Raw genomic sequence first — 19,365 nt, forward strand, 5'->3', positions numbered from 1 at the left:
CTAACTTTCCACCACTAGGTTGTGATTACATAGAAAAAATTTATATTTAATGTGATGAAATAAATTATTTTATTAAATAATCATACTCATCTTCTCTTTTTCGATTTCTTGAAAACTTGATATAAGAAAAAATATCATTCAAAAGATAGTAAACGCATAATATTATCTATTTTTTTAAAGGCTAGTGTCTAGATGCTTTTTTCAGTTAAAAAAATAAAAAAAATTGTTTTATGTGACGTACAGTATCTAGAACCTTTGTAAGTTCGCGCCCAAGACTCACCTCTCACGGCGCATGAGCAGCGGATACAGAGTATGATGATCACCTTTCGGCGGCGGGCCAGAGCGTTATCAGCTCTCCCGCTCTCTCTCTCAGATCAGCCTCTGAACCTAACGCCACGCACGTGACTGCTCTCGCTTTGAGACTCTAATAAACGAACATATACTTTCTTCCACGTGTATTCAATCCGCTTACACCCCGAAACTCCACAATTCCCACGTAACACTTACAATAAATTTTTATACAAATGATGAAAGTCGTAATTTTTTTCATATAAATAAAGCTCTTGAATTAAAAAATAAATTTTGTCACTTTTTTATTGATTCTCAGAATGGATACTTCACAGCAACATAAAGATACTGTAGAAATTACATTGTCTGAATAAATCTTTCACTAATTATTTATTGAACAATACAGTTATAAGAAAAATATTCTTTAAACTATATCTGAGCAAAATGAAACTTATAGACGGAGCTACACGATCAGGCAAAAATATTTTTATAGAAAACTTAAAATAATTATTTTATGTTTCAATATAAAATAACATGTTCATGGCTTAAACTGGCATGGCATTTTCTTAACTTCTAAAAAGTGCAACGAAAAATGAAGCTCTTTGTTTAGCTTTAGATTTCACGAATAGTGTAACCGTTTTAAAAATGTAAGAATTGAAAAAAGTAATAAGTGAATTTAAGTATATGAAATGAGGCCTCTGATTTTACAAAGAAGATTTCAAAATATAAGACAAGTCTACTGAATACTTTCTGCTTTAAGAATTAAAGCATGATTGAAAAAAACTTTTAATCACCATTTCGTTAATATCTTTTTTTTGTATTGTACGATCGAATCTTAAAATTTGACTTAAAAACAAACAAATTGAAAAATTACATTCCAACGTTAAAGTAATAAGAAAATCACAATCTTTTAGATGAGCATTAATTATAAAATACGTTCTTAAGTACTTGAATCAGTAATTTTTTTAACCCAATAAAAAATACCAACAAAAAAAATATTAGTACGTTTATTTTGCATGCAGATTTTTATCAATCACAAATTTTCTCTTTAAATTAAAATTATTTTCTACTTGATTATTATCCAATTTTTTTTTAGTGCATTAAAAAATACTAATAAAAAAAATTAAAACAAAATTTTCAAGTCACGAGTGATTATAAATGCAAGAAATGCATCTAAATTTAATTTTATTATATACAGAAAAAACATTTTTTTAGTCTTGGAAGAAAACTTAAGTTGATAACAAATGTCAAACTTGATGAAAAGACCTTCATATTTCACTGAAGAGGGAGAGTGTGTTCACCTGGTAATTAGGGGTAATGGCAGGGTCCACTGTCTGATCATTCCGTAATCTATTAATTGTTTTTTGACTGAGTATGATATTTTAATATACGTTCAATAACACAATGGACAACCTCATGGGGAGTTAAGAAATAAAATTAAAATTTCGTAGTAATATCTAAAAGTTCGTTTGAAAATTCGCTTCGAAATTATGCATTAAATAATATTGTAATAAATTTTAACGCTAAAATTAAATCAATTTGATCAAAAAACTTAGTTATCGAAATAATGCTATTAAGAATAAAATGTTGATTTCATATTTAAAAAAAACTAAATGTATTGAACTTGTTTAACAAATCAAAATAACGTAAGAATTTTGTTCATATTTATTTAAGTAGAAATCAAAGAAGAGTTGTTGTGCTAAAAGGATGTAACAGAAAATTTAACCACGTGAAATAACAAACCTATAGTAGTCATTTTACCTTATATCAAAGGTGGCTAAAGCTGATTTTGTAGTTCAGAGAGCATCAGAGGAAAGGAATTGTGTCAGATAAGTATCAGACAAATGAAGGTAGTCCAAGGGGTTGTATGTCATTTTAAAAATTAAAGAGCGCTGAGGGGTGGCAAGGGGTATTATTTAAATATGTGATTGTTTAGGTGGGTTCTTCACAAAATTCAATTCAGGGAAATCGAAAACAAACATAACTTATTATTTCTAGTATTGCGAGGGATCAAGGAAAGGCTGAAAAAGCGGGATATAGTGGGGGGAGGGGGAGAAATCTAAATATATATGTTTAAAAACCTCTGTAAAAAGTGATCCGTATTTCAATTCAGTGTAGCCATATGCAGACCTAAATAGTCAACACTTACATTTTTTAATCCTCAGTATTTTTACTGTTGTTATCTTAATCTTACATCAATTGTACGTTTTTTCTGCTTGTTATTTTTGCTAATTGTTATTCAACCACCAATATTAATATTATCACCAAGATACTTCGTGATTTCATTTGATCTATTTGTTGAGTGAAACATGTGATTATGTAAGTTTCTTAGTTGCTGTAGCAGTGTATAAAAATTAGTATGTAAACTAATAATTATGCATAAAATATTAGTCGTGCCTCGAGTATTTTGTTTATTTGTTAGGTTAACAAGTAATATTTGAATGTATTTACTGTTTTCACCCTTGAACAAAGACTGACAAAAATAAACGAAGTCGTGAGATGTTGGGATCTCAGAAGGAAGTGGAGCTACGATGCAGTTTATTTACAATATTGTGTATCCTGACACTCAGTGCTATGTTCATAAGTAAAACTGGTAGACACATTATCAGTAACTCTGTACTTATAAACACTTATTTCGACGGTTTTCATAATGTTATATAAATTAAAAACTGGGCAACTGATATTCTGTGTCAAATTTCGAATTTAAATGTTGCATCTTTGCTTTTACATTTACTGCTTTCAGAGATATTCTCTGAATTATTTATTTTGTTTTTTTATAAAAATTTTCACAGCTTTAGTTTTATTCCTATTATTTTTCAAAACATACTGTATTTTTGCACTCGACATCATTTCTTAAACATGTCTTTATTCGTATCCACTACGAAAATATATTGAATATCCTGTTATCTCTAGGTTACACAAATCATTGGTTTGTGGGTATTTGGGTATCTAAGTCTGGAGTTATGCTTCTGTGATAGTCAATATCAGAGTACAGACACACTTTTAACAAAATGATTACTTTAACCAAACCTTTGTGATCTATGTAGCTGAAGTGCTGCAATTATCATTGAAATCTGTATATTTAAGAATTAAATGTGGTTTCAATACATATTTTAATACTAAATTAGCAAATAATAACAAAAAGTTAAAAGACGAGCAACATCCTGCCAAGCTTGCTAGTAAGAGACTGTCTGCATTCGTTGACTCTTCCTATTATTTCGAAACAACTTAATATACGCAAATATCATATTTAACGTCACGCTTGTAACTGAATTCGAAAGATTGCCTTGGCTTGTCCAGTAGCAATAGAGTTCTCACTCACTACGGTAGAGGCCGGCTTCACCATTAGCCACCAATGTTTTTGTTGATGTTGTCTATGGTTATCATAGCGTGCGAATGCTGAAATAGTAATTAAGTTACTACTTACGCTGCGTACTAGCTGATGGTTAGAACTAAAAAGAAAATAGAAGGTAAGGTATCTGCTTTATGTTGTACCACTTGAGTGTTGTACCAGTAATTATTCGAGTGAGAGCAATTATTGAGGCATAGTTAAAGACGTTATTTTTACCGCAGAATCTTGCGTTTTTGCTATTTAGTTTTGTATAGAGGTAGCCATATATGTTATCCAATGCTCTTATCTGATGCATTTTTATTTTTATTCTTGGTTGAATTTTTTTTTTAAGTTATACATTTGTACATTATGGCTATACAGGAGAACTTAAATATCTCATGATTAACGCTGCTAGTTTAGAACGCATTCGACATACAGTATTAGATGCCGTTACCATCTCAAACCGGTTTAATATAGATAAGTGTAGTCATTATTGTATAATAGTGAACCAGCCTACGTGTGCTGAATTGCTTACAATTGGTTATTTTATCCGTTGTGGGCTTGGTGTACAGTTTTTTTATTGTTATTAATGTGTCTATCTTCAAGATCTATTTGACTTTCAACATGTACATTATTTTAACGGTATTGTCTGTCTTATCTGTATGTTGACATCAACTTGTCTAGTTTAGGCTTATTTATCTACTTGTTTGCATATTTTTGTTAAATTTTTTTTTGTTTCGTGCTTACCAGCTCATAGGTTGTTCTTTATCCGTCTCTGACTAAATTCCTGGCTGGATACATGGTGAGGCACTAGCACGTTTTGGATGCTTGTGAGAAATAACGGAGCATCGCAAGACATACTTGTTTTTTTATTCCAATGTCTTCTAAGGTTCTCTCCATTCTAGTTAACACAATTGCATCATTTAATTCGGCCCATTAATTCATTTCGGTTTTTTCTTTCTTTTGTAGGTCACGAGTGAGATTATTATTGCTGATTTTGATTGTTTTGATATCGGGCACGTTCAATAAATTTGCTCAACTGTAAAAAAACTCTGATCCACAGTAGTAAATCTCTGTCAATTCCAGTGTTTTTACTCCATACAGGGTATGATCAGGAGCATGAGCTATACAATTACCATTGATTGTTAATAATTCCGTACCTTTTAATTTATTTCAGTTGATTGTATGGTTGAAGGATTATGTCCGCATGCTACTTGTATCGTGGTAGTATTTTGTGTTAAGTATAACCATTATTCGATGGTTTTAAGTCTTGTCCAATAAATTTCGGTTGAAGTTGTCAATGCTTCTGTTAATGGGTTTATAAATAATAAGAATTTGCGAGGGTTACATGTATATACATACTGACATATGTATATACTAGCAGCCCCAGGTCTCGGCTTCGCCCGAGACTTACTAAATAAAACACCGCAGTGTGTTGACATGTAATGTGAAACATTTTCAGTTAGAAATTTTACACATATTCCTGATACATCTCAGAACAAAAATCTTCTTATTAAAAACGTATTTTTTCGGAATCCATATAGTTTATTTGGTCAAATAATAAGGTGTAAAAATTCAAAAAAATAATTATGCTAAAAAGTACCGTGCGTTCTTTATGCCATAAAATAATTGGTGGCCATAAGAAGCCGTTGATTTACAGTTTCTCCCGTGTAATTCACGAAAATGACTATTTTTTAAAGCTGTTATGATTTTAAACCCCCAAAAAATTTATATTAAAAAAAAATTTTTTTTCTCATATCTCACAACTTTATTACCAGAGCAACAAAGTTCTGGACCTTAAACCCTACATTTTTATTGCCACAAAAACACAAATACATTTTCTACTCATTAAAAAATCTGAAGTAGGATCTTTAAAGATTTCAGAGATTGCTGTGAGGCCGTGAGGGTACAATGAAAAGCTAATCTCTCACGTAATGGACTCTTTAGTTGTCGATTTTGACGCTGCTGTTTCAATCTCGATAGATTTTCTGCGTCAGTTTCTTGACGCCTAAGTGAAATTGTATTTAATAGATACACTTGAAGTTTTTCTTCCAATTCACCCTCTTGCGACTTTTGGCATGCTTAAAATTTGTGTGACCCCTAAAGGCTGTTTTCTGTCGACTTTGTTAAGTTCTAATATATTTGTTGGCAAGGTAGTTTGACGTCCGATGGCCCTAAAAAAGACCGGTGAGCTTATTAAGTAAACTCTTTCTTTACTTTAGTTAACAGCAATAATGACTACCTGGATACCTCAGGGTGATTTTCTCTGGCTTGCTGTTGAAGACCCAGACTGATTGGGAGAAAAATTACAAAGTCCGAAGCTTTGGGGCTAGTTGTAGTGCTCTTTCCCAACGTCTCCCGGTATAACGTCGAAGACGTTGGTGTCTAAAGCACCTTTTTTATTTGCAGATTCAGTTGTTTTGGTGATCTTAGGTGGGGAGATTGGTTAGTAATACTTGTCCAGTGGAGGCTGTCCCGTTGGCTCAAGTTTTTTTTTCTTCATAGCTGTTATAGGTTTGCCCAACGCAGACCTTGGAGAGGATCAGTAATTCCTGGTTCAATGCTGAGAGTCGAGAGGGTAGTATAGGGTTGTCGGTCACCGGGTTTTCCAGCCTTGCGAAGAACAACTCTGCAGGTGACGTCTGCTAGTGAATGGCTGACTTGGTTTAATAATGCCCGTCTTTAGTTAATATAGTCCTTTAGTCAACGAATCGCTTTCGGAAATGGTAATAAAAATGTATTTGTTGGCAAGGTAGTTTACACTTAGGTGGATCCAAAAAAGAACCGATGAAATTGATTGTTAAGTAGAGAACGTAAATACTTATAATGGCCCTAGTAAGCGCCAGTGGTAAAACTTCCAGGCTATTTTTATTCCTGATAATGAAGAGCTGGCTACGGGTTGCTTGATTCTTACCCTGGGAGTCTCTATGTACGGAGACTGTGATGGAGGGAGGTACGTTGCTGACCAAAGAATATCTCGTCTCGGGTCGTTCCCCGGATAACCAACCGCTCATCGTTAGACGGGAACATGTGGGTAAGCGCATTGGGGACGCGACGACCAAGAAGGTAGCCGTTGTGGCTGCCCATGCCCCTCAGAGCTCAGAGCTGTTTTCTTCCCTTGCTTACATTTGTAGCCACAAATTCTCTGAGTGTACCAGGCGGGATGGTGAGACTACCACACAACTCTGATGAGTAGGAGCAGATTGTGCTCTGGCTAGATATGTCTCCTGGTATTGTGGCAGAGACGGCATTGGTTGGAATTAATTTTTATTTTTGATCGCACTCGTCGAGATTCAGAGTGAATGAACACCTACGTCCCTTCCCCCTCAGAGAAGAGTGTCGTCCATAACCGGGATACCCAGCTGCAAGACTGTTATTAGCATTCTCTATACAGCTCGTTTAATTGCCGAAGCTCGACTACAACGCTATGGAGACGCTCCATCGTATTATAACCACACTTATTTAATTATGTCGCAGGTAGCTTAGATTTTATGTTGATGCCACCTAGCGGATTTTACTGAACTAAAGTGAAAAGCTGGCGTATTTTTGCAAAACTTTGAGCTCATTTATTGCTATTGTTATTAAATTTTTTAGGATTAAAACAATACTAAAACCATCTAGGAAGTATCATGAATCAGTGTGCAAAATTTCAACAAAATCGGTTCCGTAGTTTTCGCGGTTAGCGATTACAACCGTTTTAGCGCTTTTGCTTTATATATTAGTATTATATATATATGGGACAAACGTGTCAACCGGATCATTCGTGCCCTCAAAATTCTATTTTACCGTTAAACAGTTTTGTGGTCTTAAATTGAAGGTTTACAAGTATACTTCATTTTGCCGTGTGCGCTTTTAAAAAAATCCAAAACGGCGTATTAGTATGGTGGCAATAATTTGTGTAAGCCACCATGACTAATCGATTTCATAATTATTTAAGGGCTCAAATCATCGTAACATGCAGAAAAAGACATTATTCCAACATCTGCCCTATTTATAGGTAAAAAGATAAGCTACTTTTTCTTTCTGTGAGCAGAGGTATGTCCATAACCTTGATAAACTGTAGAAAAGTTGATTTTTCGGTTTATAGTAGCTGAAAATGCTTGAAAATTGAAATGTACGGCTTATTACTAATGATTATTTTTTTTTTTATGCAAATACGTCCTGCTCTGTATGCATGTACACACCAGCACACCCCTAACCTTGAAAAAACTACATAATTAAAAGAGACAAACTATTATTTAGAACTAGCATCGTATATTTAAAAAAGTCTTTGAATGAAAGATAAGTAATTAATGATATAATGAAAATAATTATACCGTACTGGTCGTTATAAACCATTACACTTTTGTTTTAGATAAGTAAATTGTGAACCATTATGAATTAATGAGAAATAAATTTTTAATAAATAAATACAAATAGAATTTTTTTTTTTCAGTACTAGAAAACATGAGCTTTTTATCTTATGCCATGATTTTTTGCTGCCCCAAGTTACTGTATGTTATGTATAATTTTTTTACAAAGAAGTTTTTTTTTAATTAAAGATTCAAAACTGTGTTCTTAGGCAAAGTTAGGTGACACTTGTATCCGTAGACCTGTAAAACGTTCAAATAAATTTATTCTATCTTTCTTAAGATCTCTTAGTGACTACAAAATACATGAAACTGATTCTTTGGATTTTTTTGAGGTTAGGGGTATGCTAGTGTGTACATGCATACAGAGCAGGACGTATTTGCATGAAACAACAAATAATCATCAGTAATAAGCCGTACATCTTAATTTTCAAGCATTTTCAGCTACTATAAACCAAAAAATCAACTTTTCTACAGTTTTTCAAGGTTATGGACGTACCTCTGCTTACAGAAAGAAAAAGTAGCTTATATTTTTACCTAGAAATAGGGCAGATGTTAAAATAATGTCTTTTTCTACATGTTACGATGATTTGAGAACTTAAATAATTATGAAATCGATTAGTCATGGTAGCTTACACAGATTATTGCCACCATACTGATACGCCATTTTGGATTTTTTAAAAAGCGCACACGGCAAAGTGAAGTATACTTGTTAACTCTCAATTTGAGACCACAAAAGTGTTTAAAGGTAAAATGGAAGTTTGAGGGCACCAGTGATCCGGTTAACGCGTTTTGTCCCATATATATTATTTTTAAAAGTAGACATATCTGATTGGCAATGTTCAATCTTCTTTTCTTTAAGGAGGCTCCCTCGTGCAGAAATGCCAACCCACGTCGTAGGTCACAAATTTTATCGCAAATGCAAGTATAGTTGGCATTACTGACGCAAGAAAACATAGGCTAACCTGTGGAAATACAATGACTTGATCAATTTTTAATAGAATATCTCGAAATTTTCCAGGGTAACACTTACTTTGCTAGGCGTCATTTGAAAGAGGAGGTTTTTTTCTACAAAACGTTTGCGTTTTTTTTACGAGAACTGTTGATTTATTCGAGTTTTTTAATTGTTTCCATCGTTTGTGCGAGCTCTACTACAAGAATACGTTTCTAAAAGTGCTACATCAAGTTGATAATATCTCAAAATTCTGCTTGGTAAGCTATATATATATAATTTTATCATTAGATTTAGTAGATTTTTAACTATTAAATTCATTTGGTCTTGGTTCGGGAACTGTCACAAAGGAGCCTCCTTAATGCCATCATTCAAGAATTTTTCGTCAGCAAAAAAATTTTTAGTGGAAAGGACGTTTCCATTGCGAGCTAAGCACCCTGAGCACGTTAAAAGCAGATTTTGTAAAAGGATAAACGAGATATTCAAAAGTTCAACTTTAAAGCGGCATTTATGTATAATTAAATGGTATACACATGTGCTGACTGAGTGAAACATTCAGATCAGCAGCGGCACTTGCTTAGACTAAATGTGCTACGTGTTTATGTATACAAACTTTTATGCGAATCTTCGAAAAGATTTAGCTTTAAGTCATATCAAATTAAATAAAAGTACATTTAGTCTCCGCAGGTAACAATTTTTGAATGGATTATAAAGGATCAATCTCCTTAAAAGTATAAATATATAAATATAATACATTCTCTAAAATAGTGTTTTAATCCAAATAACGAAGTGTATGAAAAAAAGTAAGTAAATTCAACAGCACTAGCAATTTCGCATGGCAATTAGAACAATAAATTTTGCGGCACATTTTTTAGTACAAGCCTACATTAAACTGAACAAAAATAGTTTTGAAGAGTATTGCTCACGATCAGGTTAATATTTCGGGGCTCTTTGCTAACATATTCTTTTAAATGTAAATTCCTCGGAACTAAAATCGAGTGCATAGCATAGGTACTGAAGTGTTCTTCACCTGTTGGTGGGAAACTGAGCGTAACTGCTAATCTACCTTCTATTACTACTGCGTTTGTTTTGGACAGTGCGTGCTGGCGTTCGATAGTTACGGTTAAATCGTCCCAAGGTAGCGTATGCTCTTTTTTGTATGAATTAATTTTGTTACAAATTTGCGACAGTTGTTCGTTTTGTATCATTAGCGGGTGTAGGTGTCCTTGTGACATGTTTTCTGCTGCACTGACAAATGTTTTGTAAGAATTTAGTACAATTGATGACATCAAAAGGCTCAAGTTCTTGTGCAGAGATTTTTATTTTTGTAGGCTTATTTCATGTGTTTATAGGTATTATATAACAGTGACCTTCTTTGCAATCTACTACCGCCTCGCCTATGTACACTTCGGGTACGGTAGTGATTCTACGCAGATAATCATGGTCGGTAATCTTGTTTTTAGTCAGTAATTACATAGCTACTTTTGTTCTGGCTGGTTAATTCAAACTTCTGTTTTTATTTACTTTAACTCCTTGGGATTATAATCATTAGTATCACGTAGGGCTGTTGGTATTTGGCCTTCGTCGAGAAATGGAAAATAAATTTTTCAAAAATTAATTCAAAATTTTGTTTAGTTTTCAGTCTCAAAGGTTTTTCTTGTTTTTTAATTAATTTTATAGAGTTAATTTTACTATCTCGATAAAGGAAAAGTATATAGGTTTAATTGGTCTTCTTCCTACTATAAATTTATTTTATCCGTAATCGGTTCTAGCATTTTCTTGCGTAAAAAACGAACCTTTTAAAAATCATATATTCTTTATTGGTGATTCTGGACTCATAACGTAAAATTCGTGATCTGTATTGAATAAGTTTATCGTAACAGTCCCTATAGTGTATATACACTGTGAAGCTATTCGTTTTCATTCAATCGTATATCACAATTAATTTCTGTGCCGTTCTTTAATGCGTTGTAAATAATGACATTTGCTTCTGTGCCTGAATCTTATATAAAAATATCCGAATTTTTCCGAAATGTTTCGCAAAGTAACTTAATCACAGACGAATTTCGTATTGTTCTTGCTCAAAAGGCTCTGTAGATTCCATTTTTGTTACTGATTTTGGACGCGTGATTGGATTTAATTTTGAAGTCGTGTCCAAATGGCGAGTCTTGTTCTCGTTTTTTAGGGAGTGAAGGCAAAAGTCTCGGTGTCGTTCTTGATTATAATTTCGATATTGTTTTTGGTTGTGGTATTGAAGTTAAGCTTGTTAAAGGTTAGGATAGCCTTGAGTATGAGGATAAAGATTATACATTTGTGAGTAGTAAGTGAGGTGTGTACCTCAGTGCGAGATTTACAACTGGTCAACCACACTCGTCGAATTTCTGTTAAGTCCAATAACATCAGTGCTCGATTTATACTTAAGTAAATACTTCTTGCTGATAAATAAAAAAATACAACTTCTCAAATATAATCTGGAATAAAGATTTTTGTAGGCTATGAATTTTAACTAGAAATGTATGTCAACGTCTGTTGATCTGTGAGAGTAGAGAAGCGCATGTGAAAGTCGATCTACATTATGGCTTTATTTGTACGTATACAGTATTCATACACGGTGCTCCCACGTACATACGGATACATACTTTTCTAGGATTGGCGGCTCCTGGCACCCTCTGACCTGAGATTTGCAGTATACAAAACTAATTGGTACACCACCCAAATTGTAAAATACAAGAGCGCAGCAGTGCACATATTTAAGAGTAACTTACTCTTACTGTAATAACTATTTAATAACAATTCATAAGTGCAACTCATAACGTAAGACGTAGATAACGTAACATTTAACCTAGTTAACAAATAATCAAAATTCACATGTACTTACTCTAATTATGTTAGAATTGATAGATTTTGGAAACTATTAATATATACTTTCTAAAAATCGCAGAATCTTGTTGGTATGGACTTTTCAAAATTTAAAGACAAATAATTTAGAAGAATATTAATTAATACTTGATTTACAAACAATTTCTAAAATATTCAAATGACCAGGAAGATTAATGTATTCAAGTGAACATTGCATTGTATATTTATAAATTAAATTTGTTTACATGACAATTCTTGTAAGCGCTTCCACTGTTTGTATTGTTTAATAATAATGTAAGGTTTTTATTTAAATTTGTACTTTTATCATGTCATATGAATACATGTAATAAATTATAAACGGAATATTGTTACATAATGTTATCCAAAAAAAGTTCAATGAACTGAGAGCTTGATACTCACTAATAAATTAAAATATTTTTCGTATTATTAAAACATTATTATCCTTATATATGTTATAATTTAAGTAGTCATATCCATTGTTAGTAACATTAATTTGAGGAAACAGAATACATGGTTAAAATAACACAAATTAGAAATCATCACTAAAAATGAAGCTTATCTATTTGCCTCCTGGGCAGTGTAGAAAAAAATATAACAAAATTTTTAACTTTGAAATACGTTTAAAAAAACTTTACTACTACCTCTGGTGGCGCCGTTAACACCATTTTTGGACAACTAGATAAAATCGAAAAACTGAAAGAAACTGATGGTCTAAGAAAAAAGCTACTCGTTTCTGATTTTCTATTGCCTCTCTCATTAAAATTTAAAAAAACAGCCGATTGGAGAAGTGCCAATGTTGTGAGAATCATTATTTTTACTGTCTTACATAGTTAAAGGGTACGTATATAGGTAGGTGATCACTAAAAGGGCATTAAAAATCGTACAGTAATCATGCAGTCTTGTCGTAGATTAGCTAACAATGCGAAATCATTGAACTCAAGACAGGTTACAGTGTGCGATTTATGCTAATGTAATCACTGGTTACATCATTGTTTTAAATTTATTGCTATGTCGAAAGCTCAGACTTGAGTTTTTAAAAAAAGAGAAGCTATGTTTAAACTGCTTGCATACATTTAACTTCGCCAACAAACGCCCTTCAATGTTGCGATGCTTTACCTATCATGACCAGCTCCATACAAAGTTGCACTTTGACTAAGATAATTCAAAGAATCAGCGAAATCTTCGATCGAGTGCTTCTAAGCAGAACGAGAATCCTAGTAACGGTTCAGGGTCGTCACATAATCAAAAAAACAATTAACCTACAGTAATCTCGCACTTCACTTTAGCGGAAACCTACATTTTACTAGCTATGGTGTAAATTTCGATTTTAACTGTTGAAAGGTAACCTCTTATGATTTATGCGCTTATAGACCTTGCTTCTGAGTGGAGTCTTGTAACTCAACGCGTAGCTTCACAATCGAAGTTAAAGTTCAAACGCATGTCACTATCAATACTTGGCATTAGAGCTGAGTCAACGGCAAAGGCTATTATGAAGATGAGCTATATTGTAAAGTCAAATCAAGATCAAAGGTTTTTTATTAGGATTTCAGCAATCGTTCTAAACGCACTTACACGACTCCTACCCCAAAATAGAATGAATGTAAGAATATTGGACTCGCATTAAAAATCTGCTACTTGCGGACTCTCAGTTTGCGTCCCTGGCTCGGGTTGATTGCTTATTGGGATCCGACCCTTACCCTGCAGTGATTTTACAGTTCTTGATTGAGGGAGTGACTGAAACACCTATTGCGCAAAATTTCATCATAGTGATAGTCAGTAAAATATGGGAGCTTGAGGATATCCACCGCGAACCTCCCTGTTTACAAGACGGAGAATCGTGCGAACAATTATTTACTCATACTCACTCGTGGGACAACGAGGGTAGATTTATAGTTCGTCTGACTATCTCGAATACACCAGCTCTCGGCAATTCAAGAGGTGTTTCCAAGGCTTGTCTTTAATCTGCTGAAAGACGTTCACTGCGAAATAAACAGCTTTTTGGAGCATACACAAAATTTATACAGGAGTATCTTGATCTCAAGCATATGGAGCTAGTCTCCATAGTTCAGCTTTCACACCTTTGTACGTATTTACCCCATCATGCCATTGTTTAACCAAAAAAGCCTAGTGAAATTCAAGTTGTTATCAATGCTCCGCAACAAACTACAAACAAGTGGTCTCTTAACAATATTTTATTCTCTGGGCTAAAACTTTAAGCTGACATTTCGATGCTTCTGACAAACTGGCGTTGTTGTGAGTTTGCTTGTATTGCAGACGTAGAAAAGATGTTTTGGCAGATAATGGTGCATGGTAAGGACGTGGACTGGCAGAAAGTGTTGTGGCGCAAAGACTTCAGTCAACCAATGCAGGATAACAGATGCGTCACGGTAACTTGAGGCACAGCTGCTGCTCTTTTCCTGGCGCTTTGTGTAACGAAGCAACTTGCTAAAGATGGAGCTCATCAGTTTCCTAAAACTATTACTATTCTATAACATCAACAATAAGTGGATGACATAATCAATAGGGCCGATTTGATGGAGGAAATTCTGCAATGCCGAGATCAAGTAACCGTGCTCCCTGCTTTTGCTAGAATGGTTTTGGAAAAGTAGGGTACAAATCATGGTAAAATAATCCAAGATTTGATGCCTGTTGCATCCAGTGCATTTCAGCATTGCAATTTTAGCATTGGGCCTCAAGTAGTAACCAGCATATAATTATCTATAAAATGTTGAGTAAATTTTTAATTTCACAGTAGAAAACCTGTATAGATTCAGTTCGTAGCTTTATCTTCATAAAGACATGAAGAATTCGACAAAAAGAGAAACAGTTCATTTAAAGATGCTGCTAATGGTTTTGGTTTAGGGACCGTGATTCCCAAATTTATAATATTTTTAAAAAAGCATGTAACGTTATGCTACCATGCCAATTGAGAAAATTTTTTGAATGGTTTCTAATGTCTGATATCTGTGATAAAAGATATTTGTGACAAAGATTTACGGGAAAAATTTACAAATTTTTAATTAAAGATTGTAAAAAGCTAAAAAAAATTATGGTTTATTAAGGTAAAGGGCCCATCCATGAGACAGCTTACGAGTGGTGCCTCATTATTTGAATTAATTTATAAATATATGAAGGTGTTTGTAAATAATTTTTTTATATTATCCACTAATTTAGGGTTTTTACTTGAAAATTTTTTTTTTTTATTACTGTAAGCGTAAAATTAAAAAATATATGATAAAAAATTGAAGTTATCTACATGTCAGTACTATGAGACACAGAATTTATCCCATGTACCAGTGTCTCATACTTTATGTCCCCCCTTATGGGACAGCTGTAGAAACTCAAGATTCAAAGAATTTAAAAGGTTTTTTTTTAATTTATTTAACACTGTTAATATAAAAATATCATATTTATTACAGTTTACTAAATAAACAATTGTTTATAATAAATTACATAAAATATGTGAAAAAAAAAAAATTCGCTAATCTTAAAAAGTAAATCATGCAATTGAAATGACATATCATGACAAAGCTTCTTGTTTAATTTTTTTTTGTACAGCACTCATGGATTTTTGTTTAATTTGTTTTTGTATAGCATCCATTTGCTCTTGTAATTTCTTTTTCTCTTCAGCTAATTTTTTCTTCTTTTCTCTAAGTTGTTTAGCTTTCTCAATTTTTTCTTCCTTTTGTTGCTTTTCTTTTTGCTTAGCTATCTCTTGAGCCCACCACTTATCCGAAGTTCCTGCTGATGGTTTTTTCATTTTCCCAGATTTTTCTATTTGGGCTTTTTTCTTTTTTGATAAATACTTAACGGGCATTGTAAACACATGGTTGAATGTACTTGAATCTATTTGTATTTAAGTAAATATTTTGATTATGTTATGTTAACAGTTTTAAAGTAGTAAATGTTATTATTATTCAAGACTAGATACCTTCAGTAGATTTATTTTCTTGGTCACTTTCTTTCTCATTACAGCTTTCTTTGTAATTATCAATTGGAGTGGAGCTTCGAGTAACATCAAGTGTGCTTGATTTATTCGAGTCACTAGCATCAAGTGTGCTTGATTTATTCGAGTCACTAGCATCAAGTGTGCTTGATTTATTTGAGTCACTAGCTGAAAGTATTATAATCACATATTTTAACATTAAACTATTGACATTGATTATTAAATTTTACATAAGAATTGATTGTATTATTGTATACATACCATAATCAATCGAATTAGTATCTAGTGAATTGAAAAAGTTGTCAGCAATACTAGTTTTTGAGAGAGAAACTTGAGAAGAACCAATTTCAAATACTGAATTATCTTTAATACTAATTTTACCATTACTTGATGCTATGATATGAAAATTTTGTACACTAGTTCCATCATCACTGTGACTTGCATCTTATACAAGTTCAAGTAGTACATTTTCTTGAGTTTCAGGTTGGCCCACTTCTTCAACTAATGAAGTTGGGATTGTTTGAGGAAGGGATGATTAACTATTAGGATTAACTACTTCTAAGTTTAAATCTAATGAATTTTTAGAAATTTTAATGATAGAATCATTATGCGTAGCATCATCTATAAAAGTAAAAAAAAAAACAGATTTTACATAAGTAAATCAATTATCATTAAAAATATCTAAAAGAAAAATCTAGTCATTATTAAAGTTTAGTCATTTAAAAATCTAGTCAATAAAAAATTAGTCTTTAAAATAAGTGTTTTTTATATTTATATTAAAAGTTACCAATGGGATATCCCGTGATTTTAAGCCAATACTTGTATAATGACAAATCTTCTGATTAATTATTGTTGACTTGTTAAAAAGAGAATCCTGAAATTTTTGTAGAATTTTAGAATCCAAATTTTTTTCAAAATTTTGCAAATGAGTACTATCTTTGTCGTTTAAAAAACAATTATCCTTTGATTCTGCCTGCATTCTTATATCATCTGAAGTTTTATCATCTTTCTTCGTTTTCTGCAGAACATTATAATCGACTTCTTGGGGATTCCAAGGAACTAATCCACATTTTTTAAACCCACTTTGAACTATTTCCTTTTTATTCTTCACTGAATCCAAGGTTTTTTTCAGAACTAGGGGAAAAGTGTCTTTTTTAATTTTTTGAACTTGATTTTCGTTTTTAAATTGAGGCACAACTTTTTTCCAGTTTTCTTTAAATGGGTGGAAGAAAGAAACGTCCAAGGGCTGGGTTATATGGCTAGAATTTGGTGGAAGTCCTATTACTTCTATTTGTCTATCTCTACAAAACTGCACAACTGGAATAGTAAAGTGCGAGGAATGATTATCCATATAAATGATAATAGGAAATTTAATTTTACTTTCTAGCAACCAGGGGTAAAAAACATTTGTTAGATATTCATAGAAACTTTCAGCTGTCATCCAGCCATTGTCCGAGATGCCAATACCCCAGCCCTGAGGCACATTTCGAATGATATCTTTTGGGAGACTACTTTTGTAAGCATACATCAACAGGGGTGGGGCTCGAGCACCAGCAGCACTGTACATAAACAACACTGTCTGACACTCTTTACCAGCATCGCTAATCTGATAAACTGATTTACTCCCTTTCTCTGTCAGTACTTTTTCTCCATCAGGAGACAACAAAAGACTTGATTCATCACAGTTGAAAATTCTGGTTGGAGAAATGTGAAGCAAAGCTTTTGACTCCAAACAATCTTGTTGTTCACTAAACCACTCCTGTAACACTTCTTGAGTCACCGCAGCTCTGGTATGACTTAACTGCTGAGCAGTTCTTATTGTAAGTGCTGAATGTCTTTTTCTAAAAGACTCATACTAATGTCTTCCCGGTCTGTTATCAGTAAAGGGGTTCTCCTTTTTTTTCTTTCACCACATAATTTTGCACACAGTCTGGAAGTTCGGTTTTGCTTACAGGGTGTCCTAGCCTTGCTTTGGTTACAATCCAGTTGAAAATTTTCAATTCTTCTGCTTCTGATAAAACAGTACCTGGTCCAGCATATGGTTTAGTTGACTGTTGTATTTTTGAATTGTTTTTTCTGGAAAGTGTTGATGATGGGACACCAAAAGCATGAGAAGCTTTTCTAAGTGATACACCTAATTTTACAGCTGATAAAGCATTTTTTAAATTTAATTCAGTATACTGTTTTCTTTTCAATTTTGTTTTAGCTGTGTTACTATGAATAGATTTTGATTTAATTTTAACATTTTGATCTACTGGTTTTTTAGCAGTATTCTTTTTTTTAAATTTATTATCTGTACCTTTTGACTTGTTACTACGCTTAGTTTTCATTTTTATTTCGAAAATCACCTAAAATAATTAAATATTCTAATAAAACTTAATAAATATGCTATACTAAACAAAAAACACTGAACTTTTTAGGTTATATTATACGTTACAATAAATAACATTTAATTACCTTATTATTTTTGAGATACAATAAATAAACTTTATTCAACGCGCTTCAGAGCTGCATTCAAGACAATTGTGACCAACTGATTTTGTTTATTTAAACGTTAAAACGATAATATTTATTACACTCACGCGTGTGTCTAATAACAACGTACAACATGTACCCCACTCATGGGACAGACTACTTACTGTACCATAGGTAGGGACATGACTCGCTGAAATGTACGTACGATGAGACAGCAATATTAAAAAAAAGAGCCGGTATATAATTCAATGAAAAATTATTAGACATTATTTAACATCTTTTGGAAGGTGACTTAACTATTTTTTTTGTTTTGATTTAAGTTAATTTTAATATTCTATCCAAAAAGTTAAACTCGTACATGTACTGCTTAAATTCTGATAGTAGAGAAATATTGATCGATCCTCAGACTCGAAGTACTAATTATTATAAATACTTATGAACTACTCTTTAGATACGTTGAATATTAATTTTTTAGTTACGTATAATTAACAAAAAGAAGAAAGATAGTTTTTTTACACCTTCACATAACGTTATTAATTCTAAAAATATATATTTTCATTTAATTTACAAAAAAAATTTTTAAATTACTACTAGAAATTAAGCAAAAAAAAAAAATAAATAATTTCAAGTGCTAAATAAATGAAAGTCAACTGATCGATATTTTTGGTAAATACATTAATTCTTTGATAAATAACGTTATGCTTACTTCTTTCAACAAAAATACTTACTTTTTGAATAATAAAACTCTAAATCATGTAACGAAAAAATAACATATTACAGCATAGATCATGATACGTTCTAGGGTGTTAATAAATCTAATAGTTATATTCATATAAATTTTTCAAATCAATTTCGAAACAATATTTGTGAAGGCTCATCTCTGCATGAGCTTAATTTCAAATGAAAAAAATTGTTATGTTGATACGAGATAATGCAATCAGCGAAGTTATTCAGAATTAAAGGTAAAAAAATCAGCGCGCCATACCACTGCCTTAAGGGTGGTGTGACAATATGTTAAAATATTGTGAAGGGGCTGAAGGGGATTATTTTTGAAGTGTAAGGGAAACAGAGAAAGGGGTGTATAAAATAATTTTATTGGGAGTACAGAGTTCTTTGAAAGTGTAAGGAGTAAATTACTTTTTAT

General features: G+C 32.5%; 1 protein-coding gene across 6 annotated transcripts in view; it reads left to right on the plus strand.

Annotated features, from left to right (window-relative positions):
- Nup98-96 (nuclear pore complex protein Nup98-96) overlaps positions 1 to 19,365 on the plus strand; it is a 617,363-nt gene that overhangs the window by 201,689 nt on the left and 396,309 nt on the right. The gene's annotated exons all lie outside the window — the stretch shown is intronic.

Source organism: Copidosoma floridanum, unplaced genomic scaffold (assembly GCF_036245765.1).
Source record: "Copidosoma floridanum isolate Cflo_tuat_1 unplaced genomic scaffold, Cflo_Japanese_pri ptg000008l, whole genome shotgun sequence".
NCBI lineage: Eukaryota > Metazoa > Arthropoda > Insecta > Hymenoptera > Encyrtidae > Copidosoma > Copidosoma floridanum.